Below are 12,600 nucleotides of genomic sequence, written 5' to 3'. Positions count from 1 at the left end.
TTCCTCTATCTTCTTGTTAATACATCCAATTCTTTGTATGGTTAGATAAAAAAAAATATTCCCTATCTAACCCAGTTATTTATATAGAAGGTTCTTTCCCTTCCATGCTGTGTGTTCTTTCCCTTCCATGCTGAGAGTTCCCTTCCACTCTGAGAGTTTATTGACAGTATACAGAGGGCCTGATCCTGCACCATTTAAATCCATGGGGGCTTTGCCATTGGCTTCAGTGGAAACAGAATTAGGAACTAGATGATATTGAGATTGGCCATTTCCTCTTCAAGTGTTCCTGGTGGCCATGGCAATATTGTCTAGTGCTCTGTGTGGTTTGATGGTGAAGATCAAGAGACAGAGCTCAGATGGCCAAAGCATAAGATTTTTAAAATCAGAGATCAAACAGTAAGAATAACAAACAGGTTCCAACTAACATCAGCTTTTCAAGACAGCTTATAAATTTTACTTCCACACAGCTGCCTGTGTTTATCCGTTGGCACCATTATCTAAACACCACCAAGTAAATAATGTTGTTTATCAGCTAAAGTGCCTGGAATGCAGGCAGATCCACACAGTTATGCTTTTTAAAATTTAAAACATTCAACCTACAATGTTTTTTCCCTTTCCTGTGTCTACTTTATATCCTATTAAATACTTATTCTGGGGTCCAGAAGGAGATGAGAGGCCGACCAGTTGAAAGTCTCTGAGTAAAGATAAAAGGGGGACAGAAAATAGAGTGATGGCCTTGTAGGGTCTTCTATATACCACCAAATCAGAAAGTGGAGGTGGATGAGGCATACTTAGAACAAAGAACAGAAATATGCAAAACAAGACCTGGTACTTTGGGAGACTTTAACTACCCAGACATCCATTGGAAAAGTAATACAGCAAAACAATTTTATTAAGTTATTCGAATGTATTGGGAACACCTTTGTTTAAAAAGTGAAGGAATTGCCTTCCACCTTCAGATTCACAACCAATTCATCCCTGTTGGTCAGGAGCAAGTCTAAAATGGCTGTCCCTGTGGTTAGGACAGCCATTTTAGACTTGATCCTGACCAACAGGGATGAATTGGTTGTGAATCTGAAGGTGGAAGGCAATTTGGGTGGAAAGTGATCATGATTCTAAGGCAAGGAAGGAGTGAGCATCAGAATAAGAACAGGGGACTTGGAAAAAAAGCAGACTTTAACAAACTAGAGAACTGGTAGTAAAGTCCCATGGAAACAAAATCTAAGGGATAAAGGAGGTCAGGAGACCTGGCAATTTCTCAAGAAGACAATATTAAAGGCAGAACTGCAAACTATCCCGATGTGAAGGGAAGATAGGAAAAATAGTAAAAGGCCAATATGGCTCCATCAGTAGCTCTTTAATTACACCTCTACCCCGATATAATGCGACCCGATATAACGCGAATTCGGATATAACGCGGTAAAGCAGCGCTCCAGGGGGGCAGGGCTGCACGCTCCGGCGGATCAAAGCAAGTTCAATATAACGTGGTTTCACCTATAATGCGGTAAGAGTTTTTGGCTCCCGAGGACAGCGTTATATTGGGGTAGAGGTGTACCTGAAAATCAAAAAGAATCCTATAAAGTGAAAACATGGACCAGTTGTAAAGAGGAGTACAAAAAATAGCACAAACATGTAGAGACAAAATCAGAAAGGCTGAAGCACAAAATAAATTACACCTAGCAAGGGACATAAAAAGGCAATAAGAAGAGATTCCTTAAATACATTCGGAGCAAAACGAAAGAAAGTGTAAGGTCCTCTACTTAGAGCAGGGGTCTCAAACTCAATTTACCTTAGAGTCAGTGGTAGTCCTCAAATCCTCCCAGCAGGCCAATAATGTCACTGAAGATGGTGTTCAGTAAAGAACCCGTTTATATTATATTTTTTATTTTCAATTTCTTAGAAATAATAAAACTGTCATACAACTTTATACAATTCTTTGCCTGCCAGAGAGTTTTTAGTGTTTGCCAGACACCTGACAATGCTTCAGCTCTGTCAGTTTGTTGATGTTTGGCCTCAATGACTGAGCAGTTGAAACCTTCAGGATTGCAGCAAGGTGTGCATCAGATAGTTGTGTTTGGTATTTTGACTTGTTTATATTAATTGTGGAAAAAAGTGACGCTGCCTCCATGGCTGCCTATGTCTGGCAACTAATGATGCTGCCTCCATGGTTGACTCTGTCCAGCAACTAGTGATGGTATCTCTGTCCCTCTCCCCCAGCCAATGGGAGCTGCGGGGGGTGGTGCCTGCAGCAGACATTGCCAGCAACGTGTCTGCATGCGTCTCTCCTCTGCGGGCCGCAGTGGGGAGGTTCTTGGGCTGCAGAGGCCCACAGGCCGGGACTTTGAGACCCCTGACTTAGAGGGTAAAGGGAGCTAATAACTGATGACAGCAAGAAAGCTGAGGCGTTTAATGCCTATTTTGCTTCAGTCTTCACTAAAAAAGATTAGTGATGACCAGATACTCAACACAATATTAACAAGGGGGAGAAGGAACACAAGCCAAAATAGGGAAAGAACAGGTTAAAGAATATTTAGATAAATTAGATGTATTCAAGTTGGGCAGGGCCTGGTGAAATTCATGCATGGGTACTTAAGGAACTAGCTGAAGCAATCTCAGAACCATGAGCAATTATCTTTTAGAACTTGTGGAGGATGGGTGAGTTGTCAGAGGACTGGAGAAAGGCAAGCATAGTACTTACATTTAAAAAAAAGGGGTACAAAGTGTGGATTGGAGGAATAATAGATCAGTCAGCCTAACTGCAATACCTGGAAAGATACTGGAACAAATTAATAAACAATCAGTTTGTAAGGATCTAGAAGATGACAGGGTTATAAGGAATAGACAACATGGATTTGTCAAGAATAAATAATCCAAAATCAACCTAATTTTCTTCTTTGACACGGTTACTGATCTAGTGGATGGGGGCGGGGGTAGGGAAGCAATAGAGGTGATATATCTTGATTTTAGTAAGGCTTTGGACAGTCCCATATGACATTCTCATAAGCAAATGAGGGAAATGTGATGTAGATGAAGTTACTATAAGGTGCATGCACAACTGGTTTAAAAACAGAACTCAAAGAGTAGTTATTAATGGTTCGCTGTCAAACTGGAAGAGCATATCTAGTGGGGTCCCAAAGAGGTCAGTCCTGGGTCCGGTACTATTCAATATTTTCATTAATTACTTGGATAGCGGAGTGGAGAGTATGCTTATCAAATTTGTGAATGGAAGAGTTACAAACACTTTGGAAGACAGGATTAAAATACAAAACAACCATGACTAATTGGAGAACTGCTCTGAAATCATCAAGATAAAATTCAATAAAGAGAGGTACTTGGCATTTGATTTAGGAAGAAAAAAATTAAAGGCACAACTACAAATGGGAAATAACTGGTTAGTTGGTAGTACTGCTGAAATAGATCTGGAGGTTATAGTGGATCACAAATTGAATATGAGTCAATGTGATGCTATTGTGAAAAAGGCAAATATTCTGGGATGTATTAACAGGAGTGTTATATGTAAGACATGGTGCTTTAGTCGGTACTGGTAAGGTTTCCACTGCAGTACTATGTCAAGTTCTGGGGGCCACACTAAGAAAGATGTAGACAAACTGGAGAGAGTCTGGAGGAGAACAAAAATGATAAAAGGTTTACAAAACCTGATCTATGAGGAAAGGTTAAAAAATGGGCATGTTTAGTTTTGAGAAAAAGAAGATTGACTAACAGTCTTCAAATATGTTAAGGGCTGTTATAAAAAGGACTGATCAATTGTTTTCTGTGTCCACTGAAGGCAGGACAAGAAGTAATGGGCTTAATCTGCAGCAAAAGAGATGTAAGTTAGAAAGTTCTCTCTAATAAGAGTAGTTAAGCTCTGGAATAGAGTTCCAAGGGACATTGTGGAATCCCTATCATTGCAGGTTTTTAACACTAGGTTGGACAAATACCATTCAGAGATCGTCTAAATTTACTTGGTCCTGCCTCAGCACAAGAGGCTGGACTTGATGACTTCGAGGTTTCTTCCAGCCCTACATTTCTATTATTCTATGAAACACCCCTCTCACACACACACAGGAAGAATGTTAACGTTGCAAAGTCAAGCGCTCAACAGTTAGGAAATGCCAAAATTAAGGCTGCCTGTGCAACCTTAATTTGTCCCTCTTATGCATACGCATTATGATAGTCTTCAAATATATGATCACATACAATTTTTCGCAGGATCCCTGCCTCATTCAGTGCACAGGATGCATGGGGCGCAGTTATTCAATATTTGGTTTTATACTAATTTTTCAGTGTTTGGCCCCAGGCCTTACTTTACTGCACTCTAATCAAACCCTACTCTGAATACAGAATTAATTTTACCATGGCTTTTTCTGTGGCAGTCATCATACAGTGTCTGTGTTTCACAAACATTAATTAATGTGAGGTGAGAGGATGTTATCCCAATTTTTATTGATGGGAAGCTGAGGCAGAGAGATTAATTATTTGTATTACTCTAGCATTTAAGAGCCCTAATCATGGAACAGGACTCCATTGTGCTAGTTACTTTACAAACAGAGCAAAGACATAATCCCTGTCCCAAAGAATTTACAGTCTAAGGTCAAAAGTGTCCACTAATTTTGGGTGCCCAATCTGAGAGACTTAGGACCTGAGTTTCTCAGAATGCTTAGCATTTTATAGCACTTTACATATTCAACGCAAATCTGCCTATGATTTTGAGTGCTCAGACCCTGGTCTCAGGTTGGGAACCATAAAATACGAAATACACAATTAATGTGAAAAGTCTTGTGTAAGTGACTTGCCCAGTATCACATAGGAACTCTGTGGCAGAGAAAAGGATAAAAGCCAGTTCTCCAGAGACACATTTAATTGCCTTAGCCATGAGACAATGCTCTCTCTTTGTACAGTCCCTTGCCTCACTCGTTACACACTTTCCAACCTCTTTGTGCGCTCTGATCTGGTGCTGGTGTGCAGAGTGAGCTCAGGATGCTGTGTGGTTTACGTGGTCTCAGCTGTCCTGTCAGCCCCGGGCTGAGAGTTTCTACGAGTCCCCTTAGCACGGTTCACAAACTCCCCTGACACCTGTACTTTCTGGGGAAGAGGAAGACTCCAGCGCCCATCCACACAGAGTGTGTCAGGTTCAGGCCCGGCTCCAGGCACCAGCGCAGCAAGCAGGTGCTTGGGGCGGCCAACGGAAAGGGGCGGCACGTCCGGCTCTTTGGTGGCAATTCGGCGGCAAGTCCCTCAGTCCCTCTCTGAGGGAAGACCTGCCGCCGAATTGCTGTCAAAGAAGAATGAAGTGGCGGCAGTAGAGCTGCCGCTGATCGCAGCTTTTTTTTTTCTTTTCTTTTGGCCGGTTGGGGTGGCAAAAACGCTGGAGCCGGCCCTTGTCAGGTTGCAGCCCCTCTTCCAGTTCCTCCAGAACCTCTTACTGAGATTCTGGATGCACTCTCCCCCGCACCTCCTAATCATTGCACATCCCATCCATGGCCCCACAACGTCGTGGGACCTCCTCGTCAGCCTCCTCCTGGCACTGGCCAAGATGGCTGTCCATAGCCCCAGGAAGAGGAAGTTGGACAGAGGGTGCTCTGCAACTATTTCCCTATTTCCATTCCCTTATCCGATTATGCCTGTGGGCAGAGTTCCCGTGGGTGATGTTCACTGACTCCCTGGAGCCTTTGAGGAGCAGTGGGCATTGTCAGGGGATCTCTGCTCAGTGTTCACCTCTGGATCCCTAATTTTTGTCCCTCTGACCTCACTCCTGTTCCTGTTTTCTCATTTGTTATCCCCAGAAATAACTAGTAGCCTGGACTCAGCGGTTCCTCCCACTGAGTTGAGAGGCAGGCCTTTAGACTTGGCCAGGCCTACACCCACCCATTCTGGTACTAATGGTACATTCCTTCTAACATCTGCAACAAATGAGGAAAAGGTCCTAGAGACAACAGTCTCCTTCACTCCACAACCCTGGATCAGCTTCAGAGCATCCTGTGAACCAGATGATTGCAAGGGTTCTGTGGAAAAGTTAGCATGATTATATAGAATCATAGAAATGTAGGGCTGGAAGGGACCTCAAGAGGTCATCTGGTCCACCCTCTTGTGCTGAGGCAAGACCAAGTAAACCTAGATCAGGGATCTGCAACCTTTGGCACACGGCCCGTCAGGGAAATCCGCTGGCAGGCTGGGACGGTTTGTTTACCTGCAGCGTCCGCAGGTTCGGCTGATCGCAGCTCCAACTGGCCGCGGTTGGCTGTTCCAAGGCAATGGGTGCTGCGGGAAGTGATGTGGGCCAAGGATGTGCTGGCCACCACTTCCTGCAGCCCCCATTGGCCTGGAACGGTGAACCGCTGCCAGTGGGAGCTGCAATCAGCCAAACCTGCGGACGCTGCAGGTAAACAAACCATCCCAGTCCGCCAGCGGATTTCCCTAACGGGCCGTGTGCCAAAGGTTGCCGATCCCTGACCTAGACCATTCCTGACAGGTGTTTGTCTAACCCAGGGCTTCTCAAACTGGGGGTTGGGACCCCTCAGGGGGTTACGAGGTTATTACATGGGGGGTCGCGAGCTGTCAGCCTTCACCCCAAACCCTGCTTTGCATCCAGCATTTATAATAGTGTTAAATATATTTAATATTTTTTTTAATTTATAAGGGGTTTGAACTAAGAGCCTTGATATTTGAAAGGGGTCACCAGTACAAAAGTTTGAGAACCACTGGTCTAACCTGTTCTTAAAAAACCTCCAATGACTGCAGTGATATCACCACCCTGCCTTGCCCCAAAGCGGGACGGGGTGTGCATACATCATGACAGGCCTCTACAGAGTGCTCCGATATTACATCACTGTCTCCTGTCCAACCATGGATTTATTTACTACAGCCCCACATATAAAACAGCATTAACTGAACACATTCCCCAATATTCTCCACAACCTGTTAGGAGATTTCAAATTAATACTGCTATGCTTCATTTTTGTATTTATTATTTATATCCAGGGAGGAGGGAGAGTCAGGGACTGAGCGCCTTTTTCTCTGTCCCACCGCTGTGCCTTACAATGCAATCCAATCTGTAACAAGCACGCTATTCTAGAACAGAGTTTGGTGGAGAAAAAAGTCTGCATTCAATGTTCTAATTTCAAACTTCCCCCACATATAGATGTAGTGGGCTTTAAAACAAAGTGCAAGGGAAAAAATGCTGACTGACAGGGTAAAGGAGATAATAGATGCTATAGAAAAAGATGTTCATCATGAGTTGTTTTAATATTGGTAGGTGTAAGTAGTAAATGGACTGGATACGCAGGGATGTCCCTAAACATCCGTTAACCCTGCCAGTGCACCCCTTTAGGAAACAGTAGTGAGAGTGGGTGTAGTTTTCACAATTTTGTGAAAGGTACAAATGCTTCCTATTTTATAGTCTCAAGGGCCTAATGGAATCCCTGACTGGGAACTTAAGAGTTTAGCAAGTTCTCTCTTTCCACTCTGAAATAAGCTAATGGTATACATATAAAGTGATATTCTGGGCCTGTTAAGTCTTTCAACTTTCACCCCCTTCTAATTTCTTTATAAGAAGGTTTTATGTGTTCCTTTGGGTGGAAGGGTGAATGCACTAAAGCCACTTCATATTTACAGTTGTTCCTCCAGTTGAAGAATGATTTAACTCGTACACAAAACCACCATTGATTTTACATTGGTTTAATTAGACAGTAACAGTTTTTGATAACTTTGTCAGGCTCTTTCAATTGTATGCCTAGTATTTGGATATTGCTTTCTCTATTATTTAGAGGATTTTGTAAGTACACAAAGATATCAGAATATCTTCCTGTAAAAAAAAAAAATACAGCTGTCCCTATATCACTATTGTCCCTAAACAAGGAAAAAAGCATATATAACCATATATAGACCTATGGCATTTAACATGTCACTATACTAACTCGCATTGCTATGTTTGGTTTTCCAGCAAAAGCCCACTCACATGGATACAAGAGTACTAACCCTCACCATATATTTGCTTAGTAAGTTCACTGCAATGTAAATACAAAAACCTCACAACACAAACTGTAATCTGTCTCATAATGGTTCTTGCCATGCAAATTCTTTCCCACTACACAGAGAGCTTTCAGAATTAAACATTGCCTCCACTCTATTGTTTAGTCTATCAAATAAAAGATGCTGGATTGACAGGCCTGGTAATTTAAATCTTCTATTTATCCTCAAAACAGAAAAAGGATGACCAGCAGCAAGGTCTTCTGGTTCATGCAACTCATGTAAAATACCTCATCTCTGATCTGGAAGGCAATTTGCTCTACATCAGGGGTTCCCAAACTTGGTTTGTGGCTTGTTCAGGGTAAGCCCGTGGCAGGTCGAGAGACACTTTGTTTACCTGAGTGTCTGCAGGTACAGCCACTTGCAGCTCCCAGTGGCCGTGGTTCACCGTTCGCGGCCAATTGAAGCTGCGGAAAGTGGCGCAGGGGTGGGCCACCGCTTCCTGCAGCTCCCATTGGCCGGGAACAGCAAACAGCGGCCACTGGGAGCTGCAAGCGACTGTACCTGCGGACGCTCAGGTAAACAAAGCCTCTCGCGGCCTGCCAAGGGCTTACCCTGAACAAGCCGTGAACCAAGTTTGGGAACCCCTGCTCTACATGTTTGTTTAATTCTTGACCTCTCTGCTGAGACTGCCAAAAAAAAGGGCAACACTTGTGAAGTGAATAGCTATGCGTAATTGGAATAAGAGTTAGTAGGTTCTCTGGACCACCAAACAGTTAAACAACAATTTATCTTTCAAACTAGTGAGCCACATTGTAAATAAAATACTCCATTTCCCATTATCAGTCCCCTGAGCCATATAGTCCCCTCCTATTGTCTCATACTTAACAAAAGTAAATTATAAACTAGAGTGTGCAATTGTGCTTGATTAGAGTTAGTCAAGAACGGACACAAACTACAATACTATGGTGGTAGATTCCTAAAGATACACTTAATTACATTATAAAAGATTGAAGCAATATCACAAACCATTGTCTGGTATCAGAATTACAGAGTCATAGCTGGCTTGCATAATTATTGGCGTATAGATGGCAAATCAATATTAGAGGATTCTGAAAACTGCTTACATATTTTTGTCTTGTTTTCCATGCTAAACTGGAATGTCTGACACATTTTTTAGAATATAGGGCTTGGGTTTTGTGATCCTACTGGAGTGATGAATGAGGAGTGAACTTTGAAAGTGGAGTAATTACTCCAGAATACAGTCACATTTATTCAGAATAGAATGTCCACTCAGGGGAGTTATACCAGCATAGCTGTAGCAGAATAATTATAGACTTTATCTTTAACCTATTCCATATCTGGGTGAGCAATTATAGACGTGTCTACAAAGTAAGATAAAGTCAAGTAACATCACAGAAATGAAACTTACTAAAAAACACCTAGTCTACGTTTTGCTGGAGAATTTCAGCCCAGTTATATTTTTAGTTCTTATTAAATTACCACAAAAGACAGAGCTATGCTACAAGAGATTTAAACACTTCAATAGCCAAATCAAGCAGAATGGGGTTTAGGTTGCTCTCTCCTACAATTCCCAGCTGTGGGTGTAATGGCAACCTGAGGACTGCATTAGCTCAGACTGAGACTTTGTGTCTTCAAGGTCAGACAATTAAATGGGTAAATTATACAATCATATCCATCCTTTTAAAAGGTCTGAATTGGGCTGTCAGTGTGTTTGTAGGAGTTATGTAAGCCACATACAGCATTAAAAACAAGCAGCCATCCCTTGTTTTAACAAGCATTAGAGAAAAATTTAATCTTTGTTAGCAACTGTAATTGATTAACTGGATGGATTAACCTATTACGGTTATTTGGTGGACAGGTTGAGTGCTAGGACTGGATTTAGCATTGAAGGAGAAACTGCCCTCAACTTACATACCTCCTTTTATCATCATTTACTATTTATATTACAGTAGTACCAAGAGGCCCCAGAGAGAATCAGAGACCCACTTTGCTAGATGCTGTACAAGCGCATACAAAGATACTGCTTGCACCAAGAACAGCTTACAATCTAAACTATATATATAATTTAGGACAGGTCAATTAAAGTATAGATGTTAGTCACACTTTAAAAAAATATGTTCCCTGTTTCCTTGGGGACATATGCTATTGCCCCTCTTCCCACATTTTCTCTTAAGGCCTGATCCAAAGTCAATTGAAGTCAATGGAAACATTGACAGTGGGCTTTGAATCCGGTTCTCAGACATGATGGACTGGGTAATAGGTAGGTTTTTTTTCTTTTTAAACTGTTTTCAGAAGTTTTCAGAAGATTTCAGCCATTCTATACAATGGGTAAAAGCAGCAAAAACTTTTCACAAATATTTATCATTGAAAATTTTTGACAAACTTGAGTAACATAAAAACCTGAAAGCACAGTAGGCCTAATTCCAATCTCACTTTCACTGTAAATTAGGAATAATTCCACTGAAGTGAATGGAGTTCCACTGTGTAAACTCAGAATAAATATGAGCAGACACACTGACTTTACAACGGCATCCCTCTACAACACAAGTCCAGCCACATTAAGAAAACATCTAAAAATGACCAAGTATGGTTGTTCCATGGATGTCTGTTGAAAGACTAGTCATTTAGGGACAAATTCTGCAACGGAGGTGCAAAACAGATATAAAATGAGAAAAGGAGTAAATAGAAGATGCTATTCTGGTGTGTTGGTGTAATCCCTGGTGAAATGGCAGGACAAACTGCAATACAGTCTGAGTGATGGACCAGATTTACTGCACCAATGTGGCTAGCAAATCCCCAAAGGAAAACCACTGTGGGACAGAGTACATGTTACAGTTTAGTTAGGCCAGTCACAAGAACCTACACTCAGAAGGAAATTCACACCCCTTGCTGTTTCTTTCTACATCCAAAATATCTGCTGTGCTTTGATGGCATTTCTTATTAGCAACTCAGGAGCTCCTGCCAGGTAACCAGTGGAGAGTTAGTCATGACACACTACAGCAGCTGTATATAGCAATACAAAGGAACCCTACTACTCATGGCAATATAGCTCTGGTATTACTATAGCCACTCCAGTTCATGGGCTATTCCTTCCCTGTGAATGTCCATTGGCTGGTGGCACAACTTTAAGCCTGGCAATGCATTTTGTTCCAAATGGTGACTTCTGTGACACTGGGAGCTTTGTGTGCTGCCAAGCACTGGGGAAGAAAGTACTGTCCTACTGGTGGATTTTATAGTGAGCACAGGGGCTATTTTAGTGACATGGTCCTACTAGTCACTTTTAGCTATGTGACTTTTCTTAAATGTATTAATCCCACACAGGCACATGCGCACACACACATATCAAAACAGCCTAGTACTTCCTTTTTTCAAATAGGAATGCCTATTGAAAAGGTTTCCACAATCTTACATGTCAAACCAACTAAGCAAGGAGCAGTTTCCAATTTCAACTGCCCCCCCCCCCCCCGAATCCTACTTGTGCTGTTTCTGAGTAAAATATTTCAAAATAAAGGAAACCAAATTAAATGCATGAACATGTGTAAATATAAATCCCTTCAGAACAAGAAGGCAGCAAAAAGTGATAAAAGCATCACAGTTCACATCTGTATTGAGAAACAGATGAGAAGTCAGCAATTTTGAGTTAATCAGAGGAATGTTCATCAGTATGTTCAGTGTCTGAAACTGTCAGCAAAGTTTCTAAGGGTACAGCTTCTCATGCTGAAATGCAGGGATGATTACTGTACCAACAGGAGACAAGAGCAAATCCAGACCAGAACAACCCCCACATAGTTTCTGCCTCTGGGAATGCCTGGCTTTAAACTACTAGAATAATAACGGATAATATCAGGCTGTTTCCAAGATTAAAGTAATAGAGGATGAATTTTAAAAACACAGTATCAGAAGTCACATTCTTGAGCAATCAGGAATTTATCTAACTGGCCTGCTGAGTTTAACGCTGTGTATGACCAATGCAAATACAACATAAAAGACCCTGTATTCATTCTGGGTGAAATTCACCCAGTGCAGAGGACTGGTACAAGTTGATTATTCAACTTTCTAGATATTTAAAGAGGTATCTGAAAAAATATTTTTATTTTTTGGGATTTCTCCTTTATCATTATAGTACTTCAATTTTTCCAGTGAGTTCAAACCCTGGTTATTTTGCTTTTTTAATCAAAGAGGAAGGATGATCTTGTGTAAAAGCAAAGGAATAGAAGTCAACAGGAAATCAAAACAAGAAGGAAATGTAAAATGGAGATAACACTTCCATGTCACTGGGTGTTATGAGGCTAAATTAATTGATAGCTGCAAAGTGCTTGAATCCCCAGGTGGAAAGTGCTGCTGATACAAAATCCCCCTCCCCTGCAACACACACACACACACACACACACACACACTTTGTGATGTTTAAAATGGGTCTTTTCTGTTGGCAAATGGGTGGGAATTGGATAAGGAATTGATCTGTACAGTAATTTAGGACTATTTCAGTATTACTTACTAGTACTAAATACAGTTATGTCCTCATTTGCCATACAGCCTTTTATTAATCCAAAGTTAAAATTTTATAACGCTGGACAGTTCAAAAGACAGTGGAATGTGTATGCACAT

Source organism: Emys orbicularis, chromosome 8 (assembly GCF_028017835.1).
Source record: "Emys orbicularis isolate rEmyOrb1 chromosome 8, rEmyOrb1.hap1, whole genome shotgun sequence".
Taxonomy (NCBI): domain Eukaryota; kingdom Metazoa; phylum Chordata; order Testudines; family Emydidae; genus Emys; species Emys orbicularis.
This window is presented reverse-complemented; position numbering follows the sequence as displayed.